Source organism: Manis javanica, chromosome 6, assembly GCF_040802235.1.
Source record: "Manis javanica isolate MJ-LG chromosome 6, MJ_LKY, whole genome shotgun sequence".
In the NCBI taxonomy this organism is placed as follows: Eukaryota; Metazoa; Chordata; class Mammalia; order Pholidota; family Manidae; genus Manis; species Manis javanica.
In genome coordinates, this window is record NC_133161.1 from 128,293,459 (window position 1) to 128,305,615 (window position 12,157).

Sequence of the window (12,157 nt, forward strand, 5' to 3'; positions counted from 1 at the left end):
GGGGTATTTTGTTGTTCCAAACAAATTGTAGGATAGGTTTTTATATGTCTGTGAAAAATGCTGTGGAATTATGATAGGGATTTCTTGAATGTGTAGATGGCTTTGAGTTGTATGTACATTTTCACAATATTAAGTCTTCTAGTTCTGGGGCATAAATGCCTTTCTGCTTATTTGTGTCTTCTGCAATCCCTTTCATCTATGTCTTGTGGTTTTTTTTAATTTGTGTTAAGGTACTATTGATATACACTCTTATGAAGGTGTCACATGTAAAAAACAATATGGTTACTACCTTTACCCATATTATCAATTCCTCACCCGTACACCATTGCAGTCACTGTCCATCAGTGTAGTAAGATGCCACAGATCCACTATTTGCCTTCTCTGTGATACACTGTTTTCCCCATGACCCCTCACAGCATGTGTACTAAACATAATATCCCTCAAACCCCATCTCCCTCCCTCCCCACCTGCCATCTTGTAGTTTTCAGTTTACAGATCTTTCACTTCCTTGGTTAAATTTATTCTGAAGTATTTCATTAGGATTACTTTCTTAATTTCTCTTTCAAATAATTTTTGTTGGTATATAGAAATGCAGATGACTTCTGTCTGTTGATTTCATATCCTTCTGCTTTAGTGAATTCACTTAGTTTTAACAGTTTTTTGATGGAGTCTTTAGAATTTCCACTATTTAAGTCCTGTCATCTGCAGAGATCATCTCACTTCTTTTTTTCCATAGTGATATTTATTTGTTCATTTGTTTGTTTGTTTATTGGCTAAGTGCTATAATTTGAACTTGTTGGATGATATTAAATGGAGATGGTGAGAGTGAGCATCCCTGTGCTGCTCCTGATCTTAGAGGAAAGGCTTTTAACTTTTGAACACTGAGTGTGACATTGGTACAGGTGCTCTGCGTGGCTGTGACACTGGCGTATAAGGTGCAGGTACGTGCAGACCTCCCATGGAACCAGGAACTTGGTCTCGCTGCAGTGACTGGCCTGGGGGTGCAGTGGATGCAGCAGGGACGGTGGCTTGGGAAGGCAAGGGCAGCAGTGGCTTGGGCCCACAGGGAAGGAAGCAGTAGTAACACAGCCTGGTCATGGCGGGTCAGCGCCTCAACTCTGGCCACAGGAAGTTGTCACAGGAAGTAGCAGCACCATCCAGGTGGTGGTCAGTTAAAGCCATGTGTCAGAACCTAGGGAGCTGGGCTCAAAAAATGGCAGTGACAGTTCAGAGCCCAGACCTGGGAATGGGGTAGAGGCCTAGTGCAGCAGCAGTGAAGACTGGTAATGGTGGGAGGAAGCTGCAAGGTGGGACTGGAGTTTGGGCACAGAGCAGGGGCAGCTCCTGTACCACAGGGTGAAGTGCTGTGGCGCACCCATCCCAAAAAATGGGCACTCGAGAGTCTGTCACCTCTGAGAACAGGTCTCGCTGTGGGCAACAGCTCCAGCCTCAGGAAGTAAATGCATTGATTGGGGCTGGGAGGGACCCCAGGGCAGCTCCACCAGAGGGGACCAGCATCGTTGAGTCTGTGGGAGGCCTCTGTAGCAAGGGTCCCCAGCGGAAGCCTCCCTGGGGCCTGTTGCTCCACTTCTTCATAGGGTCAAGCTTCTCTGAGGAGCAGCCCGCTGGTGTCCCCCCTAGATGGGGGGACCCAAGTGAACCGCTTCCTGCAGTTTACTTGCCACCAATGTTGATGTAGTCCTGAGCTCGTTTCTTTGGTGTGTGATTTGTTGTATCTACTTTGGTGTATTTTCATCTTCACTGCAGTGGGGAGAAGGGCACTGGGCATCCTGCCTTCCGTCTTGCTCATGTCCTGGGCTTGCTCACTGCCTCTATTGACACACTGTAAAAGCTGTTTTCTGTAAATGAGATCATGTCATTTGGTGATGGAGGTGTACTTCTTCCTTTCCAAATGGTTGTCTATTATTTATTTCTCTAACCTAACGAAGTTGAATATTCATAGTAAGAGTGGACATTCTTTCATTGTTCTCACTCTTGTGGGAAGTTTTTGTTGGGCATAATTGCTTCTACAGTGGTTTTTCTCATTCATTTCTCTAAAGACTGCATTCTTTGTCATGTGCAGTTGTTAGTCTCTTCTGTTAGTTTCACTACTTATGTTCACTTCTTACTTGACAGAGATAAATAACTTGTGAAAAAATATAGATCTTTATCCACATTTGTTTTGTTCAGACTCTTGTATAAGTTGTTTATTATATTCTTTATTATATGTTGAGGCTTTTTAAAGTGATGTGTTAACTTTTTTAAACAGTCCAACCCTATATACAAAAAATATTTTTGTTTATTGTATAATTTCATATATGCTTGTGTATACTTTTTTTTGTCTTTTTTTCCTATTTATTTATTTATTTTTCAATTAAGATATCATTGATATACAATCTTATGAAGGTTTCACATGAGCAACATTGTGGTTACTACATTCACCCATATTATCAAATGCCCCACACACACCCCTTTGCAGTCACTGTTCATCAGCCTAGTAAGATGCTATAGAGACACTACTTGTCTTCTCTGTGTTATACTGCCTTCCCCGTGCCTCCCCCACATTATGTGTGCTAATCAGAATACCCCTTAATCCTCTTCTCACTCCCTCCACACCCACCCTCCCCAGTCCCTTTCCCTTTGGTAACTGCTAGTCCCTTCTTGGAGTCTGTGAGTCTGCTGCTGTTTTGTTCCTTCAGTTTTTCCTTTGTTCTTATACTCCACAGATGCGTGAGATCATTTGGTACTTGTCTTTCTCTGCCTGGCTTATGTCACTGAGCATAATACCCTCTAGCTCCATCCATGTTGTTACAAATGGTAGGATTCACTTTCTTCTTATAGCTGAGTAATATTCCATTGTGTATATGCACCACATCTTCTTTATCCATTCATCTACTGATGGACACTTAAGTTGCTTCCATTTCTTGGCTATTGTAAATAGTGCTGCAATAAACTTAGGGGTGAGTATGTCTTTTTGAATCAGGGATCTTGTTTCTTCGGGTAAATTCCTAGGAGTGGAATTATTGGGTCAAGTGGTACTTCTACTTTTAGTTTTCTGAGGAAACTCCATATTGCTTTTCACAATGGTTGAACTAATTTACATTCCCACCAACAGTGTAGGAGGGTTCCCAGAGAAGCTCATTTCTGCCTCTGAAGAAATGGTAGGCTCTTCTGTAACCAGTGCTCTGAGTTCCCAGTCTAGGTTCTTGGAGATGCTGCCCACAAAAAGCCTTCCCCATCTCCTCAGCACCACACTTGGGAGTCTTCTCGGCCTCAGGCACCCACTTGGTGATGCAAAGGCACAGTTAGTCTAACATTCTGAGTCTGGAAACTGCTGCCGAGTAATTACTGTCTTCTGTAATGAATTACAACGTTTCAGCACACACTGCTCTTTATTTGTCTCTTCTCTGCCTCTTTTATTTTAAAAGCAAAGGTGAACTTTTAATTTAATCTAGAAAACAAAAGAATTAATTATACAAAGATTCATCATTAGCTTTTTTTTTTTACCTACAGTATGAGATCATGTATTTACACTTAAAAATGTATATTAAAAATAAGCATTTTCTGTTCTGTGATACATGTGTTATAAAGTAAAACAATAAAGAAATATATGTAAGTGAGAACTACCAAATCAGGGTAGGGTTCATTTCCTGGTAAAAAGGTAGGAAAAGGCAGTGTGTAATGGGGAAAAATCTCTCCTACCTCTACTCACAATGTTTCAATTTTTTTTTTGAGAGGGCATCTCTCATATTTATTGATCAAATGGTTTTTAACAACAATAAAATTCTGTATAGGGGAGTCAATGCTCAATCTACAATCATTAATCCACCCCCAGCCTAATACTTGTCAGTCTCCAATCTTCTGAAGCATAACGAACAAGTTCTTACATGGTGAACAAATTCTTACATAGTGAATAAGTTCTTACATGGTGAACAGTACAAGGGCAGTCATTACAGAAACTTTCAGTTTTGATCACGCATTATGAACTATAAACAATCAGGTCAAATATGAATATTCATTTGATTTTTATACTTGATTTATATGTGAATCCCACATTTCTCCCTTTATTATTATTATTATTTTTTTAATAAAATGCTGAAGTGGTAAGTAGATGCAAGATAAAGGTAGAAAACATAGTTTAGTGTTGTAAGAGAGCAATTGTAGATGATCATGTGTGTGCCTGTAGACTATGTGCTAATCCGAGCTAGACAAGGGCAATAAAACATCCACGGGTGCAGAAGCTTTCTCTCAAAACAGGGGGGGTGAGGTTCTATGCATCACCACTGCTGTTCCCCGATTTCTCACCTGATGGCCCCCCTGCGACTGTGCCTGTCTTACGTTGTTCCTCCCTTGAGGAATCTTACCCGTCTCTGGCTAACCAGTTATCTTTTGGGGCCATACAGGGAAATGTAAAGTTGGTAAGTGAGGGAGAAGCCATATTGTTTGAAAAGGTTACCTTTTTACTTCTTTGCAGATTTATGCCCTGTGGCTTCTATGCCCAGCATTTGTCTTGAGGTATCTTTACCACTTGGAGGAATTATGACACTCGGTGAATTTGATATGAGGCACAAATTCTATTTAAGGGTTGTAATTAGAAAGGTAGACAAAAAGCTATAGAAGTAGCAGACGGAAGAAAACATGGAAAGATTGATTATTTCTTTGACATATCTTCTTGTAGAGTAACTTAAGCATGTATAGGTTTTAAACTACTAACTAACTTGTGCACACATATTAACATAATAGGAATACGGTGACATAAACAAAGCAAATCTATAATTACCATCCATCTTCAGTGAAGCCAAGAAAACTAGCTAGGCACCCTAGGCATTTGTGAAAATTTGTCTATGATATGATGGATATTGTCCAACTGTACTTGAACAGTCTGAGAGAAATCAGACAAATTAAAGCAACCCATTTCAGGGATCTGTTCACATCCCATATGTTCTTTTAACAGTAGATACTCTATAGTCGTAAGATTTTGGAGCGCTAAAACTTGCACTGTTCCTAAATCTTGGTTGAGTTCCAACAGTATAGATCCAGTCAAATTTGTTGTTTTACTGTATGCACAGGCCAGCTTGGATATCTCCTTCTTCATTCCAATGGCAAGTCCAGGAACCGGTGGGATGAATGCAGCTACAACTGCAGCATCGCCTGGATCATTGCTAAGGTTTTTTGATTATCATCTTCTGGTATGACTCTTCCAGAAGTGCTGATGTTGGAAGTTCTTCTTCATGTCGTATCTTAGTTCATTTTCTGGCTAGCCAAATTAGGCTTCGATCCTCTGTATAAACACAAACAGACCCTTTACCCACACTTTGATATGCCCTTTATACCATAGTGTAGAACTCATTGGAGGTCACCACACAGGAACTGCTTTTTTTTTTTAAGAGAAAGGAGTATTATCAGGAAGGTGTACCTCTATAGCCGATCATCTGACGCACTTTTAGTAATGATAATTAAGGATATTTAAAGAATGCATTAATCGTTGCTTTACAGTTAGTTTTACACTATCAGGGAGTAATTACCCTTCTCTTTCATTCTTTTTTTTTGTTATATTTAATCTACACTTACATGAAGAATATTATGTTTACTAGGCTCTCCCCTATACAGGGTCCCCCCTATAAACCCCATTACAGTCACTGTCCATCTGCATAGCAAAATGTTGTAGAATCACTACCTCTCTTCTCTGTCTTGTACAGCCCTCCCCTTTCTCCCCCTCGATGCATGCTAATCTTAATACCCCTCTTCTTCTTCGCCCCCCTTATCCCTCCCTACCCACCAGTCTTCCCCAGTCCCTTTCTGTTTGGTATCTGTTAGTCCATTCTTGGGTTCTGTGATTCCGCTGATGTTTTGTTCCTTCAGTTTTTCCTTTGTTCTTATACTCCACAGATGAGTGAAGTCATTTTGTATTTCAATTTCTCTGCCTGGCATCTTTCACTGAGTATAATACCCTCTAGCTCCATCCATGTTGCTGCAAATGGTAGGATTTCTTTTCTTCTTATGGCTGAGTAATATTCCATTATGTATATGTACCACATTTTCTTTATCCAATCATCTACTGATGGACAGTTAGGTTGCTTCCAATTCTTGGCTATTGTAAATAGTGCTGTGATAAACATAGGGGTACATCTGTCTTTCTCAAAATTGATTGCTGCGTTCTTAGGGTAAATTCCTAGGAGTGGAATTCCTGGGTCAAATGGTAGGTCTGTTTTGAGCATTTTGATGAACCTCCATACTGCTTTCCACAATTGTTGAACTAATTTACATTCCCACCAGCAGTGTAGGAGGGTTCCCCTTTCTCCACAGCCTCTCCAACATTTGTTGTTGTTTGTCTTTTGGATGGCAGCCATTCTTACTGGTGTGAGGTGATACCTCATTGTGGTTTTAATTTGCATTTCTCTGATAATTAGCAATGTGGAGCATCTTTTCATGTGTCTGTTGGCCATCTGTATTTCTTTTTTGGAGAACTGTCTGTTCAGTTCCTCTGCTCATTTTTTAATTGAATTTTTTGTTTTTTGTTTGTTGAGGTGGATGAACTCTTTATATATTTTGGACGTCAAGCCTTTATCGGATCTGTCATTTACAAATATATTCTCCCATACTGTAGGGTTCCTTTTTGTTCTATTGATGGTGTCTTTCGCTGTACAGAAGCTTTCCAGCTTAATATAGTCCCACTTGCTCATTTTTGCTGTTGTTTTCCTTGGCCGGGGAGATATGTTCAAGAAGAGGTCACTCATGTTTATGTCTAAGAGGTTTTTGCCTATGTTTTTTTCCAAGAGTTCAATGGTTTCATGACTTACATTCAGGTCTTTGATCCATTTTGAGTTTACCTTTGTATATGGGGTTAGACAATGTTCCAGTTTCATTCTCCTACATGTAGCTGTCCAGTTTTTCCAGCACCATCTTTTGAAGAGACTGTCATTTCCCTATTGTATGTCCATGGATCCTTTATCAAATATTAATTGACCATATATGTTTGGGTTAATTTCTGGAGTCTCTAATCTGTTCCACTGGTCTGTGGCTCTGTTCTTGTGCCAGTACCAAATTGTCTTGATTACTATGGCTTTCTAGTAGAGCTTGAAGTTGGGAGTGAGATCCCCCTTACTTTATTCTTCTTTCTCAGGATTGCTTCGGCTATTCAGGGTCTTTGGTGTTTCCATATGAATTTTTGAATTATTTGTTCCAGTTCATTGAAGAATGTTGCTGGTAATTTCATAGGGATTGCATAAAATCTGTGTATTGCTTTGGGCAGGATGGCCTTTGATGATAATGATTCTTCCTAGCCATGAGCAGGGGATGAGTTTCCATTTGTTAGTGTCCCCTTCAATTTCTCTTAAGAGTGATTTGTAGTTTCCAGAGTATAGGTCATTACTTCTTTGGTTAGATTTATTCTTAGGTATTTTATTCTTTTTGATGCAATTGTGAATAGAATTGTTTTCCTGATTTCTCTTTCTATTGGTTCATTGTTAGTGTATAGGAAAGCTACAGATTTCTGTGTGTTAATTTTGTATCCTGCAAATTTGCTTTATTCCGATATCAGTTCTAGTAGTTTTGGGGTGGAGTCTTTAGGGTTTTTTATGTACAATATCATGTCATCTGCAAATAGTGACAGTTTAACTTCTTCTTTACCAATGTGGATTCCATGCATTTCTTTGTTTTGTCTAATTGCTGTTGCTAGTACCTACAGTACTATGTTAAATAGCAGTGGGGAGAGTGGGAATTCCTGTCTAGTTCCCAGTCTCAGAGGAAAAGCTTTCAGCTTCTCGCTGTTCAGTATAATGTAGGCTGTGGGTTTATGATATATCGCCTTTATTATGTTGAGGTACGTGCCCCCTGTACCCATTTCACTGAGAGTTTTTATTATGAATGGAGTTGAATTTTGTCAAATGCTTTTTCAGCATCTATGGAGATAATCACGTGGTTTTGCCTCTCTTTTTTTTGATGTGGTGGATAATGTTGATGGATTTTCTAATGTTATACCATCCTTGCATCCTTGGGATGAATCACACTTGTTCATGTTGTATGATCCTTTTGATATACTTTTGAATTCGGTTTGCTAATGTTTTATTAAGTATTTTTGCATCTACATTCATCAGGGATATTGGTCTGTAATTTTCTTTTTTGGTGGGGTCTTTGCCTGGGTTTGGTATTAGGATGATGTTGGCTTCATAGAATGAGTTTGGGAGTATTCAGTCCTCTTCTATTTTTTGGAAAACTTTAAGGAGAATGGGTATTATGTCTTCTCTATATGTCTGATAAAATGCCGAGGTAAATCTGTCCGGCCCGGGAGCTTTGTTCTTGGGTAGTTTTTTGATTACCATTTCAATTTCTTTGCTCGTAATTGGTTTGTTTAACTTTTGTCTTTCTTCCTTGGTCAGTCTTGGAAGTTTGTATTTTTCTAGGAAGTTGTCCATTTCTTCTAGGTTTTCCAGCTTGTTGGCCTATAGATTTTCATAGTAGTCTGTAATAATTCTTTGTATTTCTGTGGAGTCTGTTGTGATTGTTCTATTCTCTTTTCTGATTCTGTTGATTTGTGTTGATTCTTTTTTTCTCTTAAGAAGTTTGTCTAGAGGCTTATCTATTTTGTTGGTTTTCTCAAAGAACCAGCTTTTGGTTTCATTGACTTTTGCTATTATTTTATTCTTCTCAATTTTCTTTATTTCTTCTCTGATCTTTATTATGTCCCACTTTCTCCTGACTTTAGGCCTCATTTGTTCTTCTTTTTCCAGTTTCGATAATTGTGATGTTAGACTATTCATTTGGCATTGTGCTTACTTCTTCACGTGTGCCTGGATCACTATATACTTTCCTCTTAAGACTGCTTTCACTGTGCCCCACAGAAGTTGGGGCTTTGTGTTGTTGTGGTCATTTGTTTCCATATATTCCTTAATCTCTATTTTAATTTGTTCGTTGATCTACTGATTATTTAGGAGCATGTTGTTAAGCATCCATGTGTTTGTGAGCCTTTTTTTTTCTTTGTAGAATTTATTTCTAGTTTCATACCTTTGTGGTCAGAAAAGTTAGTTAGTAGAATTTCAATATTTTGGAATTTACTGAGGCTCTTTTTGTGAGCTAGTATGTGGTCTATTCTGAAGAATGTTCCATGTACACTTGAGAACAATGTATATCCTGTTGCTTTTGGATGTAGAGTTCTATAGATGTCTCTTATGTCCATCTGTTCTACTGAGTTGTTCAGTGCCTCCATGTCCTTACTTATTTTCTGCCTGATGGATCTATTCTTTGCAGTTAGTTGTGTGTTGAAGTCTCCTAAAATGACTGCATTGCACTCTATTTCCCCCTTTAGTTCTGTTAGTATTTGTTTCACATATGCTGGTGCTCCTTTGTTGGGTGTATATATATTTAGAATGGTTATATCCTCTTGTTGGACTGAGCCCTGTATCATTATGTAGTGTCCTTTTTTATCTCTTGTTACTTTCTTTGTTTTGAAGTCTATTTTGTCTGATATTAGTACTGCAACCCCTGCTTTCTCCTCCCTGTTGTTTGCCTGAAATATGTTTTTCCATCCCTTGACTTTTAGTCTGTACATAACTTTGGGTTTGAAGTGAGTTTCTTGTAAGCAGCATATAGATGGGTCTTGCTTTTTTATCCATTCTATTACTCTGTGTCTTTTGATTGGTGCATTCAGTCCATTTAAATTAGGGTGACTATTGAAAGATATGTACTTATTGCCATTGCAGGTTTTAAATTCCTGGTTACCAAATGTTCAAGGTTAGCCTCTTTAGTATCTTACTGCCTAACTTAGCTCGCTTATTGAGCTGTTATAGACAGTCTCTGGAGAGTCTTTTCTTCTCTCCCTTCTTATTCCTCCTGCTCCAATTTTCGTATTTTGGGTGTTTTGTTCTGTGCTCTTTTTATGAGTGCTCCCATCTGGAGCAGTCCCTGTAAGATTCCCTGTGCAGGTGGTTTGTGGGAGGCAAATTCCCTCGGCTTTTGCTTGTCTGGGAATTATTTAATCACTCCATTATATTTAAATGATAATCGTGCTGGATACAGTATTCTTGGTTCAAGGCTCTTCTGCTTCGTTGCATTAAATATATCATGCCATTCTCTTCTGGCCTGTAAGGTTTCTGTCAAGAAGTCTGATGATAGCCTGATGGGTTTTCCTTTATTGGTGACCTTTTTCTCTCTAGCTGCCTTTACAACTCTTTCTTGTCCTTGATCTTTGCCATGTTAATTATTATGTGTCTTGGTGTTGTCCTCCTTGGGTCCTTTCTGTTGGGAGTTCTGTGTATTTCCGTGGTCTCTTTGATTATTTCCTCCCCCAGTTTGGGGAAGTTTTCAGCAATTATTTCTTCAAAGACACTTTCTATCCCTTTTTCTCTCTCTTCTTGTTCTGGTACCCCTATAATACAGATATTGTTCCTTTTGGATTAGTCACCTAGTTCTCTTAATATTCTTTCATTCCTGGAGATCCTTTTATCTCTCTCTATGTCAACTTCTATGCATTTCTGTTCTCTTGTTTCTATTCCATCAATGGCCTCTTACATCTTATCCATTCTGCTTATAAATCCTTCCACAGTTTGTTTCACTTCTGTAATCTCCTTCCTGGCATCTGTGATCTCCCTCCAGACTTCATCCCATTGCTCTTGCGTATTTCTCTGCATGTCTGTCAGCATGTTTATGATTTTTATTTTGAATTCTTTGTCAGGAAGACTGGTTAGGTCTGTCTCCTTCTCTGGTGTTGTCCCTGTGATCTTGGTTTGCCTGTAATTTTGCCTCTTCATCATGATAGAAATAGTTTGCAGAGCTGGGATGAGTGTCAGGTGGAAGAACTTCCCTTCTTGCTAGTTTGTGGCCTTCCTCTCCTGGGAGAATAGCGACCTCTATTGGCTTGTCCTGGGTAGCTGCATGCAGACAGGGCTTCTGCTTCCTGCCTGGCTGCCATGGAGTTTTTCTCCACTGTTGATCTGGGCGTGGCCTGGCATGGGCTGCTGCTCCAAAGTGGTGGAGTTGCATTGGAGGGGGTGCAGCCAGGAGGCTATTTATCTCAGAAAGGGTACACCATGCTCCCTACATCCCATGGGACTAGAGTGCCCAGAGATCCCCAGATTCCCTACCTCTGGACTAATTGTCCCACCCTGCCCCTTTAAGACTTCCAAAAAGCACCCACCAAAACAAAAGAACAACCACAAAGAAAAAAGAAAAAAGAAAAAATGGCCACTCGTTTTTCTTTATTCTCTGGCCCCAGCCTCAGGCACCCACTCACCGGTCTTGCTGCTCTCTTCCCCTAGTATTGGGGTCCGTATCCCTTTAGGACTTCCAAAAAGCACTCACCACAACAAAACAACAACCAAAAAAAAGAAAAAAATATGGCCGCTCACTTTTCTTTTGTTCTCCGGCGCCGGTCTCCGATACCCGCTTGCCTGTCTTGCTGCCCTGTTTCCCTAGTATTGGGGTCCCTGTCCCTTTAAGACTTCCAAAAAGCACTCACCAGAACAAAACAACCAAAAAGAAAAAGAAAAAGATGGCCGCTTGCTTCTCTATTGTTCTCCGGTGCCAGTCTCCAATACCCGCTCACCGTTCTTGCTGCCCTGTTTCCCTAGTATCCAGGGCTCCACGCATGCACTGTGTCTGTGCTCTGGTCCAGATGGCTGGGGCTGGGTGTTCATCAGTTCTGGGCTCCCTCTCCCTCCCACTCTGACTCCTCTCCTCTCCTCATGCCAGGAGCTGGGGGAAGGGGCGCTTGGGACCAGCCAGGCCAGGGTTTGTATCCTACTGCAATTACACCTAAAACATAAGGATGGGCAGGATACCATATGTGTTCTGTGAACACATTCTTTTCTTGCAACTACAAAAGCTTTGTTACTCTGTTTGGACTTTCCTTAGGGTTCCTTTGCTTACAATCAGTTCTTCGTTAAACAGCTCATGCAAATTTATATTGCTCATGCAAATATGCTTTCTTCAGGATCTCCATTTAATTCGTGAACAACCAAACTACAATTCAGCTCTGAATCTAACTTGAGAAGTTGCACACAGAATCTTTCTTCCCTTTGCAAGTAGGCAGCTGGCACTTTAACTTTGCAGTGTACCTGACATGTCTTAAGCAATTTAATCTCAACAAAAGTCTATAGGTCAATTCAGTGGAAAAAATATAGCCTTTGCAACACATGATAGTGGAAGAATGAGACATCTATAT